Genomic DNA, 17,569 nt, shown 5'->3' on the forward strand with positions numbered 1-17,569 from the left:
TTCATAACATATGGTAGCGTCTTCTCCCCACCCCCCAACCCCCAACCCCCCATTGGCTCTGTTAAGTTATAATTTTCAAACAATCTCAATGTGCAGCTTGAGTTTTGACAAAAGTGTTAACCCTTAAAGCTGCCACTAAAATTGAGATAGAACATTTGCATCAGGAGACTACAGAGACATGACTTTTTAAAAATACAATTTAGAAGATATGATGTGTTTTATACTAATATATTCTGGAACAGTTACAAGAGTAACAGTTAATTTTAGAGGATTCAAAAGAGGTAAAGATTTTGAAAAGTTAATGGTTTATACAGTAACTGTATATAGTTCAATAATTAACTTCACAAAGGAATTCTGCTTTGGTTATAGCATGAAATTGTAATAATTAAACATGATAAAGAACCATATGAACCACTGGTTGAATTCTTTCCAGTGCTGAGACTTAAAGGAACAGCCTTGTGCATTTTGGGGATTTTGATTCTTTACATTTCCTTGTCCTCTCCTTATTCATTCCTTAAAATGCTATAAGGCATTTGTTTATTCTCATATCAGAATGAATGATAAGCGGCCATTGGGGATCAGCAGCAAAATTCTTTCTTTAGGATCTCATTATATGTGAGTGTGTACACATATCAGCGACACTGGAGACAATGAGATAATTAGAATGGATGTATAAAAGTAAGTTTAGCAAACATGATTCAGATTTCCCCAACAGAGCAAAGTGTTTCTCAGCAAAGAGACTGTTTTAAATATCTGCCCTCATTTCAGAAGCGCAACACTTACAGAAGCTTTCATCTGTGGGAGCAAGAGGTTACGTCGGTGTAAATCCAACCATTGCACAATCTCAATGTGAATGTGAGACTCTCCCAAGTTCTTCTCAGCGTGTGCAGCTCATGCTGGAGCTCGGTGGGAGTGCAGCGCAGTGCTGCCATTTGGACTGTTTTCCTTTCAGTCCCTCCTGTCTGTTTCACCCGTTAACTACTTCTCTGTTCCTACCAAACAATAAAATGCTTATTCTTGTGTCCTGTTTTCTCTTCCTCCCTAGCCTCTTTTCTGGAAAATGTGAAAGAAACAAAAAGGAGGCTCTCATTCACAATTTCACTTTTATCCTGAATCCTTTTATTTCACTTCTTAAAAAAACACGTTGTACTCATACCGTTTTATTCATATTCTTAATTTGCATTTGGGGAGCCTAAGGTGAATTGGTCCAACCTGGAGATCTTAAATTGAACATTTCAATCTTTAGATAGAAAATTTTCCATCCTCTTGCTCACAGTGGTTTGCAGGACATCCAGAGGCTTAAATGGTAATTGATCTTGTGCTTGTGGAAATGATCTAGAGATTAGAAATGTATAGTCTAACTCGAAATAATAGCTAATAAACTTAGCAAGCCATTCAGAAACTTCAGTATACTTGAATTATTGGAAAATCATGGACGTTTGGATTTCTATAAAAATACACCATTAGACATTTTTTAGTCCATTTGTGGAGAAAATTTGTACAGCAATTGACTGTTAGGCCCCTAAATTTCATAGCTTGGATGACAATCTCAGCTAGTTAGCTGCCTTAAATTCCTTTCAGAGGTTAGTGGTGTATTTGTCTGCTAGGGCTGCCCTAACAAAATACCATAGACTGGGTCGCTTAAATAACAGAAAGTTATTTTCTCATAGTCTGGAGACTAGAAGTCCAAGATCAAGATGCTATCAGGGTTGGTGTCCGGTCAGACCTCTCTTCTTTGCTTGTAAATGGCTGTGTTCTCACTATGTCCTCCTATGGCCTTTTCTCTGTGGGTGTGGAGAGAAAGATTTCCAGTGTCTCTTCCTCTTTCTATAAGAACAACAGTCCTATTAGATTAGGGACCTAGCTTTATGACCTCTTTGAACCTTAATTATCTCCCTAAAAACCCTATTTGCAAATACAGTCAAATTTAGGATTAAGGCTTTACTCTATGAATTTGGAGGGGGACACATTTAGTCAATAACAGGTGGAGTGAATGATAAGTAATTATAAATATGCAGTGATACTAATTCAGCTATGATTGTGTGAACTGATTAGCATTATACATTTATTTGTATGAATCGTAGAAAACAGTTTCATTATGCTATAGTTGAAAAAAATATATTTTCTCCAAGATTTACTTGTCCCTTTTCCTCTGCAAAAGCCCCTTGGGGCCAGGAACATAACTTTATGCAGTAGCTTTCAAGTTGTTGTTGTTTTTATTGTAACCTATATTTAAAAATTCATTTTATGTCATAATCCAAGACGAGCACACTCATACTCAAAATAGTATCCCAAAGCAAAATCTTGTTATGTAAATTGCACTTAGATATTTTTTTTATCCTTTTTTTTTCATTAGGGGAAAAATGCTGGTCAGGACCCATTAGGTCAATTTCCTGACCCACTGACGGTTTTGTGACCAATGTTTAGAAAACTGGTTTAGTTTTTTTATTCACAGTACCTTGTAGAGTCCCCGGCACACAGTAGGCCTTCTGTAAGTGTTTATAAAATATATGAATGATTGAGTTGGGTGCATAATAAGGAGCTGGGGTAGATTGGAGAAATTCTTGAGAGGTGGATTTGTTCAGTACTTGCCTATTACTTAGTATTCCTGTTAGCTTCTACTCATGGCAGCATTCCGATACTGACCAAATCCAGTTCTCTTCAGGTGGAGCTCAGGCAAGTGGGTTTTATTTTTTTAATACACTTTTAAAAGTCATTTTAGATTTACAAAAAAGTTGCAAAGGTAGTGGAGACAGTTCCCAGATACACCACATCCACTTTCCCCCATTATTAACGTCCTACATTTCTATTGTATATTTGTCACAATTAATGAGCTAGTAATAATATATTATTATTAACTAGACTCCATACTTTATTCAAATATTATTATTTTCCCCTAATATTCTTTTTTTCTGTTCCAGGATCCCAGGAGAGCACATTGCTCTTAGTCCTCATGGGGGTGACAGTATCTCACAGTTTCCCTTTTTTGGATCATCTTGACAGTTTTCTAACGTCCTGGTTACATAGTTTGTGGAGAGTCCCTCAATTTGAGTTTCTCTAATGTTTTTCTCATGGTTAACTGGAATTTTGGGGAAGAAGACCATAGAGGTCAAGGGAAAGCGTACATACTATGAACATGACTTATCACTTGTGGATGTTCACCTTGGTCACCTGGCTGAGGTAGTTAGTACCCATCAGGTTTCCCTACTGCAGCGTCACCCTTTCCATATCGTGCACTGGGAAGGAAGTCACTGTGTGCAGCCCGTACCTGGGGGTTGGGGGTTAGTTATGGCTCACCTTCTTGAGGGCAGAGTATCTACACCGATTATCTGGAATTCTGCACAGGATTTGTCTCTTCTTGTTTATTTAATCCTTTACAGGAGTCCATGCTGGTATAAATGCTGATATTTATTTCATACCTCGGCTTGGTCATCGGGCACTCTTTTGGGTTAGCTCCTGTGTTCCTTTGACATGCCGCCATCACTGTTTTGTTTGTGAGCACGTCCTTCCTTTCTGGCATTACAAGGTGCTCTAGATTCATCTTGTGTATTCTCTACCCCAGCCCTGGAATATAGCAGTTTCTCCAAGGGGCCTGCTCCCCTTTATTGGAGAATGGTATTAGAAACAGAGATCTGAGTGCTGGGTGTGTTGTTGCTATGGGGTGTCATTGCATCTGGGTCTTCTCAGCAGAGCTAGGAAATGTGAACCTGTGTATGGCACATATCTAGAACCGTTTCTGTATCCATCTGTGTTGTTCTTAAGGTAAACAGCATTCATAATGATGTCTTTGACTCTAACCCAGTAATACATGGCTTATTCTAGCCTTTCCTTCTTTCTTGTTAGTAACTTCCACCTCCAGCAGTGAGAGAAACCTGGCTCCCATCAAGTATTTTACTGTTTTCATTTCTAGTATGCGTGTACGGCAGTTTCAGCACTGTTAACTTGTACCCCCCTGGGAAACAACTTTATCAACTAGAGTGCAGGGCTTATGTACAGTTCCTTTTTTCTTTGGTCACTACCAGTTACTCAGGTAAACACCTTTTTTCTCAGATCCCCCTCGCTGAGATTTTAACATACATTAGTAAATGTTAGAGTCTTTTGTCACAGTGTGCATTACATGACCTCCTGGTAGGTTTTTTTTTTAAGTTTGCATACATTTTGATTTACTTTTTATGCTGTATAATTCTGTGGGTTTTGTCAAATGCATTGTGCTATGTATCCACTACTATATTACCATACAGAATAGCTTCACTGTCCTAAAAATTCTCCTCGGCTTCACCTAGTCAGTGTTCTCTCCCAAAACTGATGAGTTTAATACATTTTTTAAAAATAAATTTTTATTGATTTTCAGAAAGAGAGGAAGTGAGAGGGAGAGGGAGAGAGAAACATTGATGTGTGAGAGCAAAACATCGATCAGATGCTTCCTGCACGCCCGCTACCAGGGATTGAGCCCACAACCTGAGCATGTGCTCTGACTGGGAATCGAATTGGCAATCTTTTGGTGCATGAGATGTCACCCAACCAACTGAGCCACACCGGCCAGGCATAATCAGTTTTTTATTTCTAGTGTTCTCTTTTCCAAAATGCTATCTGAATGGAATCATACAGTTTGTAGTCTTGAAAATGTATCCTTTTACTTAACAATGTGCATTTAAGGTTCTTCCATGTTGTATGAATTAGTAACTCTTTCATTTTGATTGCTGAATAGTATTTCATAGTATGGATGTATCATTAGTTTGTTCATCCATTAATCTATTGAAGGCTATCTTGGTTGCTCCTAGTTTTTGGTGATTAGGAATATGGCAGTTATAAACACTTATGTGCGGTTTCTGTGTAGATATAAGTTTTCCGGTCAGTTGGTAAATACCAAAGAGGGTGATGGCTGGATGGTATGGTGTGTCTGTGTTTAGCTTGGGAACGAAGTGCCAAACTGTCTTTCAAAGTAGCTGTTGCATTTTTGCATTCCCACCGGCAATGATGAATTGTTCTGCATCCTGGCCAGAATTTGGTACTGTCAGAATTTTGGATCTTTGCCATTCTAATAGATTTATGGTGGTAGCGTATTATTTTAATTTGCATTTCCCTTATGACAAATACTATTGAGCATCTTTTCATATGCTTTTGTGCCATCTGGATATCTCCTTTGATGAGTGGTCTGTTTGGATCCTTTTCCCATCTTAAAAAATTGGTTTTATTATTTTCTTGTTGTCTCATTTTAAGTACTCTTTGTAAATCTGAACACAAGTCCTTTATCAGATATGTGAGTTGCAAATGTTTTCTCTCAGTCTGTGGCTTGTTGTGGGCATGTGGCTTTTAAAATTTTGGGGGGTGATTCTAAACCTCTGGTTCAAAGTCCCAGATCTGATTGAGATAGGGGACTACCTTCTCCTAGCCCTTTCCATTTCTTACTAGTCAGCCTCTCTGGCTCTTGATGGCCTCACCTGTAAATGAGGAATATTAAGTTACCTTCCAGAGAGCAGGTATCTTTCAATTTTCAGTTCTATGATTCCATGATCATCTGACCTTTTGAAACCCTCCCGGAATGCTACCAATATACAGTTAGATCCCCTTACCTTTCTAATTGCTTCCACAAAGGAAAAGAACTGCATGATCCAGACATTGAGAGTCTTTCATTTCTTTGTGGAATTTTATTACTCCCACTGCCGAAAAGCTCAGCTGTTATGATGACATGCCAGAGTGAAATAAATCTGTCAGTAACTTTAAAATGACAATGGGACAAAAATCTACTGGATCCTGTCTCAGAGGTACAGCTCACAGAAGTGACCTCTATGTTTACCATGTATTACAAACTTTGGACATCTGTAGGCAGGTGAGAAAACAATTTGGCGGTTTAGACTTTCTCTATATCCTTCCTCTATGCTTACTACATCATTAAAAAGCAGACCCCACTTCTATAAAACTGGTGTGTTTGTTTTTTCTCTGCAAAAATGTCCCTGAAATGGCAGAACAGGAAAGCAAACTACACGATATTAGCAAGAAACACAAAGAGTGAGGGTGTCATACCTTGAAGACTAGCTACAGATGAAATAATTTTAGAAAACATATTCATAAACCTTAGGATAGCAACACAAAAAGAACAGTAATAATTGCTAAACGTTTCCTAATGGAATAGCACTTGTGGAAGCTCTTACCCCATCCCGTGGTGTCATTAAAGGAATGCAGAACACGAAGTCCCTTTTCAACTTCACTTTCGGTGTCATGCGCTGTGGGCTCACTCAAACCTCACAGTCATAATGTCCTGCTACCCACTTTCTGTTTCTGCCCTCTGCCATATTGTGCTCATGCCGCCTAATAATTTTGTGGGAGTTTCAGGACTTATAGGCAAATCTTTAATCCATTTTGAGTTAATTTGGGGGCATGGTGTCAGATTCCGTCTAGTTTCATTCTTTTGCATGTGACTCCCCAGTTTTCCCAGCACCACTTACGGAAGAGGCTTTCCTTTCTCCGTTGTATGTTTTTGGCTCCTTTGCAGAAAATTGGTTGCTCATATACGTGTCGGCCTAGTTCGGTTTTTAGAAGTTCAGTAATTCTCCTGTTGTAATCCTCTCACCTATGGGTCTGAGCCTGCATCTTTTTCAGGTCAGTTTAGTCAGTTATTCGCTCTCTGGTTTCCTCTGGGGCGGGGGGAGGAGGCGTGCTTGCCCGACTACTGAGGGTACCAGAAGGGACCTGGCCACCCAATTGCTCTGAATGCAAAATAAAGCCTTCCCGCTGACACTTGCCTGCAATCCCTCCTCTTGGCCTCCTTGCTGTCTGGTACTGCTGAGAGTCACGTAGCACTCCTGCATTTGCTTTCTGTCTTTCAAAATCCATCGAACGCTCTCAACCACTGCTCCTGTCCCTCCTCCGATGCCCTTGTTTCGGCGGAGGCCTGGGAAGGGAAGAACCTGACTAGGTATCCTCAGCCTGCCGTATCCTTTGACTTTCAAATGAGTGGCTGGTCCGCCTAAATTACAAAAAGCCTCTATCACCTTCCTTTCTTTTTGTATCTGCTAGCCCAGTGGTCGGCAAACTCCTTAGTCAACAGAGCCAAATATCAACAGTACAACGATTGGAATTTCTTCTGAGAGCCAAATTTTTTAAACTTCTTCTAACGCCACTTCTTCAAAATAGACTCGCCCAGGCCGTGGTATTTTGTGGAAGAGCCACAATCAAGGGGCCAAAGAGCCACATGTGGCTCGTGAGCCGCAGTTTGCCGACCACGGTGCTAGCCTATTGCTGTCAAATGTTGTGATGAAATTTTAATTGCAGTAGAGTGACAAATGGCATATCAATATTTTGCATTTGTGCACTGCTTTTATTTCTTCGCTCCAAAGGCCAGCATTTGGTCAGTCATTGTCAACTTGCTTTTTCTTTTATGCCACATGAAACAGGCATGGAAACTGATGCCACTGATCCTATTTTAAATCACCTCTGACTGGTTCTGGTTGCTTATCTACAAAAGGCAAACGTTTGGGGTTCCTTTCCCCCACATTTGATGTCGTGTTTTCATTGCAAGCTAGACACTGAATTTTTCTACTTAAAAATGTATATCCACACTTTGTATAATTTGAAATGCTTTAGTAAATTTTCCTTAAAACAAAACAAAAAAAAAAACAACCAGAAAGCATATCGCTGCTGAAACCAATGGACCACCCTCGTTAACTTCTTACTTACCACCTTGACCCTTGGTGGATGGCAAAGCAACACGATTGTTTTGAATATATATATATATATATATATATATATATATATATATATATATACACATATATACACACAAACACACACACACACATATATATACATATATATATATTAAATGATTATGTATTATTTATATGCTTTCCAATGTGCATGTCACAGGAACACTTCACCACATAATGTGAAAAGTGCCCACAGAGGAACCACATACCAAACATCGCCTTGTGAGCTTACTGTCTTCCCCAGACGTCGGTTGAAGGTAGACATGGACATTATTGAGTCTTTCTTTAGGAAAAAGAAAATGTGCTCATGGGAGGCCTTTTTGAGGAAGTGATGCCTGGATGGAGGAGTCATTGCAGATAGTGACAAGGATTAGGAAGAGGGGAGGGGTCCTGTGAGCCAAGAATTACCATCTCTAAAAGAGAAGAAGGGACCTGGAGTTGGAGAGGCCAGCCTGAGGCCCGAGAGAGGCGGTTTGTAGGTGTTTTAAAGCGTTCCTTATACCTTGGTTAGAGAACGCTAAACCTAGGCCCTTAGTGAATATTGGCTGAGTTGAATCCACCAAAGATTTTTTCAAGTTGTTACGGCTGAAATCTGTTAAGCAGAATGTAAACTGTGTAATGTGATTGCTGCCCAGGGCTGGCACTTAGCTCTTGTGAAAAAACACCAGATTGGGAGTCAGAGGAAAGACTTGGGTTTGAGTTTCATCTCAGCCACCTAAACAATCACAAGTGAAAAATGAATTGGTTAACAATGAGTAAAAACTCTGCTCAGTGGGGAAGTGAGTCAGGTGGGGTTCCGGAGAAGCAGGCGGCTGTGGGGGCAGTGGACGTCAGAGGGCCAGGCTTGGGCCATGTTAGCAGAGGACCATCTGGTAAGCAGAAGGGACTGTGCTTTGCTTTCAGACCAGAGAGAGATAGAGAGATAGATAGATAGAGAGATAGAGAGAGAGAGATATATATAGAGAGAGAGGGAAAAGAAGAGAAAGAGGAGAAAGTTAACAAAAAAGCAGAAGTTAAATTCTAATTCAAACTGTGGATGAAGATAAAAAAAAAAGTCTCATATAATTTATTTTCCCCATTCCGTGCAAGTAAGAATAGAAAAATTTTAATGAACTTCACTGAGGTTTTGTGTGCATATAACAAAATGTACTTATTTTAAGTGTATCGTTTGGTGAAAAATATGAATCTGTGCAATCATTTTGATGATCAAGATATAGGATATTTCCATTACCTTATAAAGTTCCCTCATGCTCCCCCTCCATCCATTCCAGGAAACCACTGATCTGCTCTTTGTCACTATAGATTTCCCCCCCTGATATGAATGGAATCATATAGTATGTTTTCTTTTATGTATGACTTCTTTTACACAGCATAATGATTTTTAGATTAATCTATGAGGTGTTCAAAAGTTGCTCATTTTAATACTGACATTTGAGTGGTTTTCAGTTTGGGGCTATTATGAGTGTTAGTATGTAAGTCTTGGTGTAGACACGTTATTATATCTCTTGGGTCAGTACCTAGGAGTTGGGTGGCTGGGTCATAGTGTAAGTGTATATTTCACATTATAAGAAACTTTCTGTTTTCCAGAGTGGCTGTGCTATTTTATATTCCCACCAGCAATGTATGGGAGTTCTAATATTCCCACATTGTTGGCAACACTTGGCATTATCCATCTTTTAAACCTTATCCATTCCAGTGGGTATGTAGTGGTCTTGCATTGTGATTTTAATTTGCATTAGTCATTGGGGAATGATGCTGTGTCACTCATTCGTTTACTTATTGGCCATTCATATCACCTGTGGTGATGTGTCTTTTGAAGTCTTTGCCCATTTTTATTGCATTATTTATCATGTTATTAAGTGGTATGAGCTCTTTTTAAAAATATATTTTTATTGATTTCAGAGAGGAAGAGAGAGAGATGGAAACATCAATGATGAGAGAATCATTGACCAGCTGCTTCCTGCACGTCCCACACTAGGGATCGAGCCTGCAACCTGGGCATATGCCCTGACTGGGAATTGAACTGTGATCTACTGGTTCATAAGTTGATGCTCAACCACTGAGCCATGCCGGCCGGGCTGTATGAGCTCTTTAAATATTCTGAAACAAGTCCTCTGTCAGGTATATGTATTCTGAATACTTTTATCCTAGTATGTAGCTTGACTTTTCAATTCCTTAATGGTTTCTTTTGGAGAACAGAAGGTTTTGTTTTGGTAAAAATTCAATTACCAATTTATTATTTTATGGTCATTGCTCTTTATGTCCTACCCAAGCAATCTTTACCTGTTCCTAGGTTTTCTTCTAGAACTGTGCTATCAAACAGAAATACAGTGTGTGCAACAGTAGATTTACAGTTGTTTGTATGGAAAATAATACAATAAATTAATAAGACAAGAATGAACTCTGTTTTGTGTACATACAACTGTAAACCTACTTTTACCTGCCCCATATTATGCCAGCCACGTATGTAGCTTTTCCTAGTAGCTACACTAAAAAGTAAAAAAAAAAAAAAAAATTTGAAATTAACTTAAATCATGTATTTTATTTAAACCAATATATCAAAAATATTATCATTTCAACATGCAGTCAATATAAAAATTATCACATTCTATTTTTAACCAAAGTCTTTGAAACCTGAAGTATAATTTATACTGGAGCATGTTTCAGTTTGGACTCTCAGTGGCATGGCTAGTGGCTACCATATTGGACAGGACAGTTCTAGAAGTTTTATAGTTCCTGCTTTTTATTTAGGTCTGTGGTCTAATTTGATTTAACTTTTGTACATGATATAAAGTATAAGTTTATTTTTTTCTTCCATATAGATGACCAGCTCCCCCACCATTTATCTTTTTCCAATGGAATTGTTATACCTTTGTCAAAAATCAATAGATCATATATGTGGGTCTATTTCTGGACTCAATATATTGTTCCACTTATCCTTGTGCTCGTACCATCCTGCTCTGATTATGGTAGCTTTATAGTAGGCCTTAAAATCAGGTAATCTAAGTCTTCCAATTTTGTTCCTCTTTTTCACTGTTGCTCTCCTAGGTTCTTTTCATTTCTATATAAAATTTAGAATCTGCTTGTCAATTTCCACAACAAAGCTGACTGGGGTTTTCCCCAGTATAAGGGTTGAAAGAATGGTCCAACCAAATCATATGTCCATGTCCTCATCCCTGAGACTGTGAATGTTACCTTCTTTGGAATAAAGGATCTTTGCAAATGTATTTAAGTTAAGGATCTTAAGATGGGGACATCATCTCGAGTTATTCAGGTGCAAACTAAATCCAATGACAAGTTTCCTTATAAGATAAACACACAGAAGAGAAAACACACGGCACATACAGAGGAGAAGACTATGTAAAAATGGAGGCAGAGGTTAGAGTGATGTGGCCAGAAGCCAAAGAGGCCAAAGAATGCCACCAGCCACCAAAAGCTGGAAGAGGCCAGGTAGGATTTTCCAACAGAGCCACTAGAGGGAGTGAAGCCTCACGGACACGGTGCTGCGGGACGCCTGGCCTCCAGGATTGTGAGAGAAGAACTTGCTTGTTTTAGCCACAAAGTTGTGCTAATTTACTGTAGCAACCATAGGAAACAAATACACCCATTATCAGCTTGAGGAAGTTTCATTCTTTTCCTAGTTCTTTTTTTTTTCTTCTTCCAAGAATGGGTGTTGGATTTTGTCAGATGCCTTTTCTGCATAAATATTTTCTCCACATAGTTTGTTAATGTGGTCATAATCCGTATAGATTCTCTGTTCACATGGTATTAATTTTAGCTTGATCCCATAGCCACTGCCCTTAGTAACACCTGTTCGTGAGAGTGTTGGGTCCTGGCATGTATCAAATTGTAAATATGTTGGCATGAATCCTCCTGCTTTATATTTGCTAAAGTCATTTTAAGAAGTCACTGAGGAGTCTGTAGAACAAAACTGTATCTCAAAATACTTAGAAGAGAAAATCGGCGACCATGGAATTTCTCCTGAGTGGTTCTCTATAATAGGTATCACACTGGCAACCCTTGGTTCCAGTTTGGCCTGTGAGGGATACTTCATTTGGCTTCTGTAATGCTTCCAAAATTAGGAAATTTTATATTGAAATACTAGATAGCATGCCTTCCCGGAAGATTATACAGATTTGGCAACACTGCCCTGAATTCCAACATGGCAGCAGTTGGCCCGAGCTGCACAGCATCTGCTCCGTACACAAAGAATGTTCTTTTCAGTTTACCGTCATTTCATTCCTCATTGTTTTACATTCATAGAGATTCGAGTTTGCAACTTATGTTCTAGAACCCTTCTTCTCCCCCCTATTCAATTTTTTAAAAAAGATTCTGTTGATATACGGTGTGTCTACAAATCCCACCTCCCCCTTCTCTTTTCCCCCCAATTCCTGCTGCAAGACATTCTGAGGGAAAAAATGATCAGACCAAATCCTGAGAATTTTCTCAAATGTCCCCCAATTAGGAGTGAAGTCTCTGTGAAACACCAAAGCAGCTTTACATACCACTGGATCTTGCAGGACAGTTTGCCACCTTCTAGGGTACTGGGCCGAACTGGGCCAGTGAGCTGAAGCTCTTAGGCTCGGGATAATCCCTGGGCTGCCTTGAAGGTGGGCTGGTGAGGATATCAAGGACTCTCAGAAGTGATGCCTGATTTCCCCCAGTCAGCTCTATACTCAGTGTCAATCTGAGTTCCCCCATCGCCTCTGCCCTCATTTGAAAACCCTCCAGTCACAGAAAAAGCAGAAACAACATTCAGCCCCAAAAGTGAATCTCAGGATAGGGAAGACAGTCACGTCTCAGGAGTTCACGTGTCCTATATATTAGCTCAAATACAAGGTCTGTTGTTAACTTTCAAGGATAAGCAAGTTACAAATTACGATTTGGCTGTTATGCAAACACGCTATAGCTTGGGAGATGGGGGTGAAAGCAAGGAAAGTGGCATGCAGAAAACAAATGAAGAACCAAATCTGGAAGAAAACAACCAAGGAACAGAAATTTATCTTCCTTGTATGTGTTTTACTCTACAGAAAAAAAAAAAAAAAGAATTAAGAATGGAGTCCTCTAAATAGCTCAACAACAATGTAAGATGAAAAAGGAAATTGCAGAGCTAAGAAAATTGAAATCCTAAACAATGTGACTTTAAAATCCAATAAACCACAAAAACCAATGAACAGAATATTTTGAGAGAATCAGAGTTAGTGCAAATCAGATGTATGTTGAAGAAAAAGATCAAGTATAAGGATAAATGGTTGACTCTAAGGCAGAAAACCCAACAAATGAAAGAAACTTACTCAGATATACGATATGAATGGGACCCGTAAGTTGAAAGATAATACTATATACGGGGGGATATAGAATAATTGATGCTGAGCCATAGCCTGGATAAGGATATAAAGTGTACTTTAACGGTAAAGAATTCAAGGCATCCAACGAGAAAGATCCAATCACTTGGTAAGGAAAAAATCACATAGGATTCTGATTCTCCACAGAAACCTATGTCAAAAATCAGTGAACTGTTATGTTTTGAAGGAAGGTGTCAATCCAAAATATTTACCCTGCTCAGTTTTTATTTATATATAGAGATTTTTTTTTAAAAAAAAACAAACACCCACATACAGAGAGAGTTCATATGTTAAGGTACTCTATCGCCCTTCTTAAGGAAACTACTTGAAAAGGAGAGCAGTCCACCAAAAATAAAGAAAAATAAAGAATTTAGGAGTGGATAGGGTAGGACGAACCTGGCATTCATGTAAACATGGGATTGAGACGGACCGTCTGAGGGCACGAGGCGGGGTAGGGAACTGGTCCGTGTTCCAGTGCCCTGAGCCAAAAGTAACACGGGCCGTGGAAACTGGGAGGCTGCGGGGAAGGTGGGTGGAACGTGCTGGGAGCCTCGTATTTCAGAGCCTCCGAGGCTCTGAAAAAAATGCCGTGCATTCCTTATCTTTCTAAATCTCTCTACTTCGTGTTTCTATAGGGCTCTTAGGAATGTCTATCTGGTAAGGCAGAAAATAACCGCCGGAGGTTTGCTTCGGTTTCCTTTTCTTAAATCCAAACACATGGAACCCTTTTCCGTTGCTCACAGCATACATAGTGGGATCCCCCAAACCATGACATTATTTCCACCTAATCTTTCCGTGCCTCCGTCTCTTCCTCCGTGAGACGGGGACGACAGCCTTTCTCACGGGGTTACCGCGAGGGGTACCCCTGCGCCCGTGCAGTGCTTTGGACAGGGCCTCGCTCCCCGTTAGCGGTCACAGCGAAGCTGCCATTACTCCCCGCCGCTCGCACACGAGTAAGTGTGAGGCCTGCCGCGCCGCTCGGCTACCCTCTGCCGCGGTTCTCGGTTAAGGATCGGCCCCGGGCGGACCATCCCGGGCGGACCATCCCGGCGGGGCCCTGCGCGCACCCCCGTCGTTGCCGCGGGGGCTTCGGGGCCGGCCCGGGTTTACCTGCGCCAGCGCGGCACCTGGACGACCTTGGCTTTGCGCACACGCATGACTCCATCGGCCAGGCGCGTCTGGGCGCCCGTCCTGTTCCCCCGCCCAGGCCGCCGACCCCTGGCTCCCCCAGCGGGGCCTCCTCCTGCCACGTGACGCCCCCGCCGGGGGGGGGCGGGGGGGGGGCCCAGCGCCCTCCCCGCAGACGCGCCGTTCCGGCCCGGGCTCCGCCTGCACGGCCGCCCCGCGGCAGCCATCCTCGCGGCTGCCAAGCGGCAAAGCCCACGGCATCTGCCACTTGTCACTCAACCCGTCGGCGCCGCCCCGAGCCTTGATTTAGGCGCGGCCGGGCGGATTCTGGCCTCACTCTCCTGCTGGACGGACGGACGGCCACACGGACGGGGCGGCTCTCCTCGGCTCGGGGCGGCTCTCCTCCTCTCGGCTCGGCTCGGCTCAGCGGGCATCGGCGCGGCACTTCCCCGGGTTTGCCGTCATGGCCGCAGTGGCGACACGCCTGAGCTGCCTCGCCTGAGTTCCGCGGACTCTCGACCCCGAAGGGTAGGTGGCCGGTGCCCGTGGCCAGGCTCCGTGGCCAGGCTCCGTGGCCGTGGGGCCCGGGGCGGCGGCGGGGCGGGCGGCGGTGTTGCCGCGGAGCTGCGCGAGGACCGGGCTCCGTGCCGCGCTGGGAGGGTGTGCCGCCGCCGCCGCTGCCGCTGCCGGGACGGGAGGTCCGCGCTCCGCGGCTCCGAGGGTCCAGGCGTGAAACTCCGCCAAATGGCCAGCGGGCGAGCCCCGTCCGCTAGGACCCAGCTCGCTCTCGCCAGGTCCTTTCCTCGCCCCTTTCCGCAGCACTCGCGGGTACGGGGCAGGCAGTCGGTAGACTCGGTTTTTGAAACCTGGCACTCCAAAACTTGCCAGAAGGCCAGAAAGATCCTTAAAAAGTCCGTTAAAAGTCATAACGCGACTCAACACGAGGATGTTTGCAGGTTTGTAAATGCATTATGGAAAGTGTGGTTTGTTTTATGCTTTCGGAGTACGGACCTATCCGATAGGCTCTTGAAACTATTTTAACATGTGGGCTCCTAAAATGTTTCTGGATTAGGATAAGTGATAATGTAATTTTTGTTATTTAGTTTCAGCATCAGACTGGAGGGACGCCGGTGAGGATTTTTACTTCTTAATAAAGATACTCCTGTAGTTTTGACTTTCACACACACACACACACACCCCCCAACAAATGTGTTACTTTTATGTTTTAGGAAACCAATAAAAAATTAAAAATAGAAACACTCAACTTGGGTCCTCCTTCTTCCAGGAATCCTTCCCTAACCCCTCCCTCCCCAGGCAGGATCCGAGGCCCCTCCTGTGAGCTTTCTGGGGCCTCACTGAGGTCTTGGTCCCGAATGTCCTCCCCACCCACCCCACCCCCACGCCCCGAGTGTTCACCCGTCCGTCTGGCACGGAGCCCAGTGGATCCTCAGCACATGGTAAGTGATTAATACTGTTTAACGACCGAAGGAAACGATAAAACGGCCTTATGTTTCACGGTTTTAGCTCTAACATTAAAGAGTGGTAAAATTAGATAAGAATATTGGTTCAAAAGTTAAGGATCTGGAAATGTTGACAACAGCCGAAGCCCCTGTTCCACGTCCTCTGGGATATTTATCCTCTAGAGCGGTGTTTTTCAAAGTTTGGAGCCCATTTTTGTGGGTCTGAAATCAGTTACGTGAATAATGATCAGGACTTGTACAACACGAATTGACAGAGAATAGAAAAATATCGGAAAGTGTATCAGGTCATTGGGTATTTGCTTCATGAAAAAAAATTTTTTTCCCCTCTCCATTTTATGCATACACACAGATGTGTGTCATGATGTAAAACGTCATTCTTTAGCATGTATGAGTCATGGTCAAAAAATTTTGAAAGCCACTGCCCTAGATAAATTTTCATACATATACACAAGCAGACGTGTACAAGAAGGTTTGCTGTGGTGTTATTTTAATACCCCAAAAGCTGGAAGCAACCTTTATGTCCATCTGATAGGAGAAAGGTAGATTATACTCGAGTCATAAAATGTGCCCTCAGTACAGCGGTGAACGAAGTAGTTTTGTATTTTAACACAAATGCATCTCAAAGTTGAGCCAAAAAAAACAACAAAAAAAAACAAGTTGTTGAAGAATACTGTATGATGTCATCTATGTAAAATTCAGAGCCTGATGAAATAAAGCTGTTGATAAGGATGCATGCATAGGCGTTAAGAGCAGTAAAGAAATGAATACCATAAAAGTCAAGTTAGCGGTTATCTCCTGGGGGAGGAGAGGGCTGTGAATGTGAAGGGACACACGGAGGGCTTTGGGGATGCTGGCAGTGTTTTGTCTCCTGACCTGGGCAGTGGTTACATGCGTGTTTTTGCTTTATAACTCTTTGTTAAATGATACATATGTCTGTATATTAAATCCCCCCCCCTATATATTAAAATATGGGTATCTCAGAATGAAGAAACCTGAAGCCAGGACTCTAGTCTATTATTCATATTTTCCAGCTGCTCTTTAAAAAAAAAGTCATGATCAGGGAGAGGTATCTAGGAAATTTAAATAATATCAGAAATATTTTATTTCATAAATGTTATGGTAGATACGTCAGTGTTCATAAAATTTTAAGTGTTTTATATCCTAAATAACATAATATTTAAAAAAATATTTAGAATAAATTAAAATCATTCATAGATAATAAATGTTCACATTTTGGTGTGTTTTCTAAAATGCAATTTTTGTGTATTTTTTTTTTTTTTTACAAAACTGCAATTATATTTTATATAGTAATTTAAATAAAGTCTTTTTATGAAAAATCAAAGACTGAAAAACATATAAAAACATAACAGACCTTCATCAGAGATTTTAAAATACTAACAGGTTGTCATACTTCAAAAATTTCAGTTCCTCAGTCTTAGGCTACATTTCAAGGGCTCAATAGCCAAGTGTGATTAGTGGCTATTATATTTTATGATATCATTTTACATTATACTATATTGTTTAACAGAACATTTCCACCATTGCAGAAATTTCTATTAGAAAACATGTTTAAGATACCCTTTGTTGATTAAATAAACTGCAGACAATCTTTTCTTTGTGTTTTTGTGTCTTAAGATAGTCTTCTCTACTATTAAGGTAATATATTTTGAAATTCTTTTCTAAAAAATTTTGAAGTTTATATCTTTTATATATTTATATCTTTAATTTACCTGACTCATAATTGTATATGTGTATGTATCAATGTATAGTTTGTATGTTGTGAGATTAAGATTAATCTGTTTTCTTTTTCCGGTGTGGAGCAGTCCCGGGACCAGTGGTCTGCAGTGCCACCTCCGTCATAAACATATTTCCAGATATGCTTGGGCTCATTTCTGGGCTCTTTATACTG

General features: G+C 41.2%; 1 protein-coding gene across 4 annotated transcripts in view; it reads left to right on the forward strand.

Annotated features, from left to right (window-relative positions):
• The first annotated feature begins 14,369 nt into the window (after positions 1-14,369).
• PLAGL1 (PLAG1 like zinc finger 1) overlaps positions 14,370-17,569 on the forward strand; it is a 52,073-nt gene continuing 48,873 nt past the window's right edge. For all 4 annotated transcript variants that reach the window (XM_054721935.1, XM_054721933.1, XM_054721932.1 and 1 more), the window contains exon 1: positions 14,370-14,707. The gene's annotated coding sequence lies outside the window, so the exon portion shown is untranslated. The remainder of the gene's footprint in view (positions 14,708-17,569) is intronic.

The sequence above is a fragment of the Eptesicus fuscus genome, chromosome 10 (assembly GCF_027574615.1).
Source record: "Eptesicus fuscus isolate TK198812 chromosome 10, DD_ASM_mEF_20220401, whole genome shotgun sequence".
NCBI lineage: Eukaryota > Metazoa > Chordata > Mammalia > Chiroptera > Vespertilionidae > Eptesicus > Eptesicus fuscus.